We start from the raw sequence: 6,350 nt of genomic DNA on the forward strand, positions 1-6,350 counted from the left end.
GATAGGGTAAATAAAACAAGCCTTCAAAGGTTTTTCAACTTCTCCCTTAATATCAGCAGCCTTCCTGGGATGCACGGGATGGAGTCGTTGGAGAATTTTGGCTTAAGGGGGCCTGACCCAAGTTCAAAGTTATTTGTGCCAACCAACAAAACCCTAACTATTGGCCCTTTCTGCAACAACCTGCATAGCACAGGCTGTAGTCTCACTGGAAGAAGTATTGGGGAGTGCTAGAACTAGGTTTCTGCATCCAGAGGCCTGTGCAATGGTTTACCTAAGGTTGTTATAGCTTAGATTTTCCATCGCGCATACCAATTCCTTCCAACCTAAAACTACTATAACTCTGCTAAAATGACCTTAAGAACTTCGCGAAGATACTTGACTGTACTTAATAGGCATAAAATACATAAATTCACTACTTTCATTCAATAAACAATATATTCAGAAGAGTTTATGGCCCAGATCTGCCTTCACGTAGATCTATCTTTTTTTAGAAGCTAATACCAACAGATTTATTTAAGAACTTCCCATGCTCCGCGAAGGAGGTTCCTTATACTTATTGTGAAGAAATATTATAGATCTATTTGTTACATGCAGAAATAAAGCATTAATTCACATAAAATAGATTACGGAGCGAAGATACATAAACTTAAACAAAAGTACATAAATAAGACAGAGATGCAAAAATTTGGCTCAAAATAGTCTTTATTAAGGTGTAATGCTCAGATACAGACTCCTTATCCCTGCACGCCCAACTGTAGGGACCCATGCACTCAGCGGCATACTTGCCAAGGTCTATGCACACTCAGCTGCAAGAGCCTTCCCCCTTCACCTAGGTACAAGAAATAGACTCTTCCTGCCTTAACACCTTTCCCTTACCATGATTCTCTATCAAAAGTTATCTCCTAGACTTGCTATGACTCAACTATATATAGCCTTTCCATTACAATACCATGGCTTGCGGACCATGAGTGAGTCTCAAAACCAACCTATCACCTACCCATACAAGGGAATAATGCCCCTTTGACTCTTACTTAGCTTCATGCTCCACTTCCACATTTCATGGAGACTTTACATTCTTTAACAAATTTTTTTACAAAAATTGACTTAACTAACAAAATTTGACCCTAGGGATCCCATCCCAATAGGCCCCCAACACAAATATGGTGACTCGCCCTCAAATCACTCAGCTAGTTTCTCCACTTTATGGTGGAGTTCATTGAACTCCATCTTCAGGACTTCAAGGTCCGCTATGCTCTTTACGGAGGCCTGCTGCACTTCTTCGACCAACCTCTCTGTAGTTGGCCCCTTCATCGCTCATCATCCTTACTACATTCTCTTCTTCTTTGGGTAGTGTAGTTTATAATCCCGCTCTCCCTTGCAACTACCTAGAGCACTAAGACAATCCTACTACCATATAGTCATTGCATAGAGGCAGGATCCCCTATATACAATTTCAATCGACTTCCATTCACCGTTCCAAGGAAAACTTCGCGATTTAGCTTTGTGAGCTGAACTACACCACCATCCGTGATTTCATTGACTACATAGGGTCCTAACCAATGCATTCAAAATCTACTCAAGAACTTTATGAACTTACTATGATAAAGAAGAATGAGATCATTCACCTTGAAGGTGTGTAGTTGCCTATCATTCCAAGCCTTCTCATGTTCCTTTTGCACCTGCTGATGAAATCCTGCAAGAAACCAGTCTTCTTCCTACTCCATCAGCTACACGAGTCATTCCTCCAAGGTCTCATGACATGTCATTTCTGTTAAGGCTACAATTCGTAGGCTTGGAAAAATTTATTCCATGGGCTTCATGGCCTTGATCCCATAGACCAACCGAAATAGAGGTTGGCCTATAAACTTCTTGCATATCGTCCTATATGCCCATAGGACTTCTGGTATGTGCACATCCCAATCGTTCCTCTTCGCATTACATACCTTTATCAACGTATTCTCCAGAATATTATTGAACACTTCCACTGTACCATTGGCTTGGGGATGATAGGGCATACTCTTTTGATCATACACCTGGAATTCTTCGAGCATCAAGCTAATTGTTTCATTTAGGAAATGCATACCCCTATCACTCATCAACATCTTAGGTGATCCGAATTGGATGCATAGAATACTGTTAAAGAACCATGACTGTATCACGTCAGGAAAAATCTCTAAAGAATTCCAAAACAATGATAAAAAACACCCTTGAACTAGTGGCAATGGTAGCCAGCGAGGAACAACGAGGACCTCGGTCAAAGCGCGCTGACCGAGGCTGATGGAGACTGCACAGGAGGTTAAAGTAGCCCCTGGGAGCTCCAGATCAGGAAAAGAAGGTGGATTTTTATGCGTGATTAGCACTTAGCGCTAATTGTGCATCATTGGGGGAACAAGGCCATGAAGGAGGAATCCTAAGCACACAGATGCATGGGAAGCTGGAGGACCGCAGGCGGAAAAGGCAAAAAGTGCTAAACGTACAAAGATGGGACCCGCGCTCTAGAAACCGGCAGTATTGATCGGGATGCCCACAAATGGTAAGAGATTTTGGATGAGAGCTGAGCGATTCCATTCATCGATCAACGCATGGCAAGCAGAGGTGAGAGAAAACCACCGTTGATCACGTGCTAAAGGTCGAGCAAGTCAATTGTGTGAAACGTGCGTATGGCATTAGATTTGGGGGACCCATATCGGATGGCTGAGATCACACTCGATGGAGGAAGTGGAATTGACAAGGGAATATTACACATTTTAGAGGGATTTGGAGTCCATTTGATCGCCACGATGGAGGAACGACTTCATCCACGACATAACTGAAGAAATGAACCGATGAAGTAGGTTGGCGCTGTTTAGAGGAGGACATGTGGCCACTCCTTGAGAGATGATGATGATGCCGAGTAGGGAACTCCAAGCACAGCTGCAAAAGTTGAATCGATAGATGTGGAAGAGGAACTAAATAGGCATTGGAAATGGATGGCTTCAAAGCAATGAATAGAGACAGAAGAAGACAATTACTGAGAGAATCAGTCTGAGAGACGAAGATAAAGAGACTAGAATCCTGAGAGGAGGACAGAACACAAAGAATAATAAAGCAAAGCAGAAAGAGACAGAGGGCCGAGCTGACCAAAGGCAACATCGAGCACTAGAGAGCCTAAAGACTCAAGCCATCCCATAGAGGATCTGTCTAGACTAAGCACCAAATTTGGCTCTTTCCACTGTAGACCAGAAGGTCATAGAGCTGGTAGGAAGAAGAAGAGTCTATGCACTCCACTGGCTTGGGGAATCCAAGAACCACCTTGCCAAGCAAAACCTGCTTCAGGAGAACTCACATTGAGTCCGTGTATTGTAATTCTCTGCTTAAAGGCACAATAAAACAAGGCCACCACTGAAATCTGGAATGGAGATGTAGCCCTGGAGAATAAGGTGAACCCCTTATTAAATTTCTTGTGTCTTTGTGTTGCTTACTGTGTTTCTCTGTTGTCTTTCCATTTAATTGTCTGTGTATTGGCAATCTAATCGATCTGTTGCTTCAATAACACAGAACACACACAAGAACATGAGTCTATAATACCTTTCAACAATAAATCTTTAACTGATGTCACTCATAGGGTGAATATCAGATCAAGTGGTATCAGAGCTCTAGGCTGTAAGGTTAGACAAGCTTGTGTTGGTTTAGTTGCGAATGCTTGTTACACAGTAATTTGTTACCATCCCTGTTACTCCTCTTGTCGTACCTTGGAGGACTCATCCCGGGAGTTATAAGAAGTGACAAAGTCTAAAAACACTTGCATTATGTTCCCCTGAGTATGTACTTCATGTTCCCTGAAGACACCTTCTACAGATTATCCCTGAAAAGTGCTCTTTTTCCATTGGTGCAGGTCCACAGTATCTTACCAGCGCCAATCATGGAGATCCTCAAAAGAGGGCACGACCATTGGCGCTCTTTCTTAGAGCAGCAGTTGCGCCAACCAAGTTTGGTCATGCTTTTTGCCTTAACGCACATCCGACTGTTGTTTCCTTCATTACATGGAGCTTTTTGAGGATAAAAAATCAGTCTTATGTCGAGCTCTATCCTATCTCCATTTTTAATGGCTTTTGGGGATAATGTTAATCCACAATAGGTGTCCCGGTTCATCGTATCCTCCTCTCTTCTTCATCTATATAAGCTTGTCCTGATGCATTTGACAAGCTAGTGCTAGTGGTTAGTCATGGAGTGCTAGATGTTGAGTTCTTGAGTTCTTGGAGGAATGCTAGTGAGTGCTAGAGAGGTTATGATGCCGGAGAGGAGATGCATCACAAGACACATATAGTTACTCGCCCAGCCAGGAGAGGTTCAACGTCAGAACCATGGTTGTAACTTTTCCTGTTTATTATTAATTGATGAGCGACTGCTATTATAGTTCCAATATCATTGTCTATTATGGTGATGTGTTGATTTATTTCCTTTCTGACTGAAATATAGTTATGCCTTGGTAGATTTTATGTTGGTATCTGTCTCTCCCTTTGCATGTGCAGGTGTTCGTTTATGATCTGTTGGAGCGAGGGAGCGGGAATATCAACTCTGCTTCAATCATAGCGTTGGATTCCAGGTTGGTCTTCTTAATTCACCTTTGATGCATAACTAGGAACTTGCGTAGCAGCGTGGTTTGATTGTGGCTAGTTCTGTTTTAGGCTAGTGGGATCGCCTCTGTCCGCAGAGGGGATTTACCTCACCAACAATTTGGCGACTCCGCTGGGGAGAAGCTATTTGGAATTTGTCTTGCATGTCAATTTTCTTCTGCTTGCTTGAGTGAATGAGCTTCCTGAGTCAGTTTTGAGTTTAATCTTTACTGTTTGACCCATCTGAGCACTGTCAACCCAACCTGAGGTCGTATCATTTATTTTTCTATCCGGCAAGCTTAATTGGCGCGGTTATTACTCTGACAGTCGTGCCAGTTGGCGCATGTTGCTCAAAAGCAACTCACGCCAATCCTGTGGTAGCGCAAGTTGCAGGCTGACAGTCGCGCCAGCCCTGTAAATTTTGCCTGTGTGTGGGTGGAAAGCTCTTTCAGTCTCTTTTTATATCTCTTACAGCCTTTGGAAGTGTGTTGAACCTCTGCTTGACTGGTCTTAGCCTTTATCCTTCAGCTGTTTGCTTATTTCTATTGATTTTCGTCTCAGCCCTAGGACATCTAGTGACTTTGCATGTCTAGCCTTCTGTGGGAAGTTTTGATCTCTTGATTATCCAGTCAACTTGTTGGTTGTGTTCTGCTCCTATCCAGTAATTTGTTAAAGCTTGATCTTCTATACTCTGAGTGATTCACTTCTAGCCTCTTTGGATTTCACTTGACTTCATTCGAACTTAGATTACATGGTTCAGTGAAAGTCTTTGTGTTTTTCCTTGCTTGCATAGTTCATTTTGGTATTTCAGAATTGGTTCTATTTCATTGAATGAACTTGGATTGTGCATATCTCTTAAAATTTGTTTAAATGCATCATGCCATCTTAATGGAAAGAAAAACAAAAAATCTTCTGCATCATATTAGTTAGCATTTGTTGTTATTTTTTTCTATTAAAAAGAAAAAGAAAAAATTTCATTTCTTGTTATTAGCTGCATTAGGATCTTTGTTGTTGGTTGAGTGATCATTTTGTTTGTAAAGATCTCAACCCTCCTGTAGATAGGATTCATCGAATCAAATGATATAGTTTTGGCATATAGCTTGCATTTAAGAAGTTTTGAAATATCACATACGGTAGGACCAAAAAACTGAAACATAATCAAAGATAAACTTTAAAATAAACTCAATGAACATAACAACGCATTGGAACATAACGCAAATACTCTAGAGGTATAGGTTAGAGACGTGTTCCGGCGTCTTTAAACCTGGTAGTTTATCGTCGAGTGGTTGGGTGATTCCTCCACGGTGAAACGATAGGTGCCAATACAGACTGAGCTCCCACGTACCGTCGCGTATATACGGGAGACCCCACTAGGCTATTATCCTTTATCCATAGGAAGCCGAGTCTGCCGCCTTACAAGCCGTAATGCACTGAGCACAGCATTCGGGAAGATTGACTGCAGTACGGGAAGTCCTTGGTTTTCATCTGATTGCCAAGGTGTATAAGCAGTTTTACGGATTGTTTGGTAAACCTTTTACCTAGAGTCTCCAGAGTAGTCACTTTTGATCCTTTTCGGACTCCCTAAAAGAAAAGGTGCCTGTGAGCGTCTTGTCACTTCGTGCTCATTAAATATTCGAAGGAGACTAGAGTCATCTTTTATCCTTTTCTCGACTCTTAAAAAATGAAAAGGTTAAGTTCAGTGTCTTAAAATTTATTGGCCACAGTAACATCTACCCAATTAGATTTGGTTTACGT

This window comes from Pinus tabuliformis, chromosome Q (assembly GCF_031772625.1).
Source record: "Pinus tabuliformis cultivar Carrire ecotype Pingquan chromosome Q, CPIR1, whole genome shotgun sequence".
Classification (NCBI taxonomy): domain Eukaryota; kingdom Viridiplantae; phylum Streptophyta; class Pinopsida; order Pinales; family Pinaceae; genus Pinus; species Pinus tabuliformis.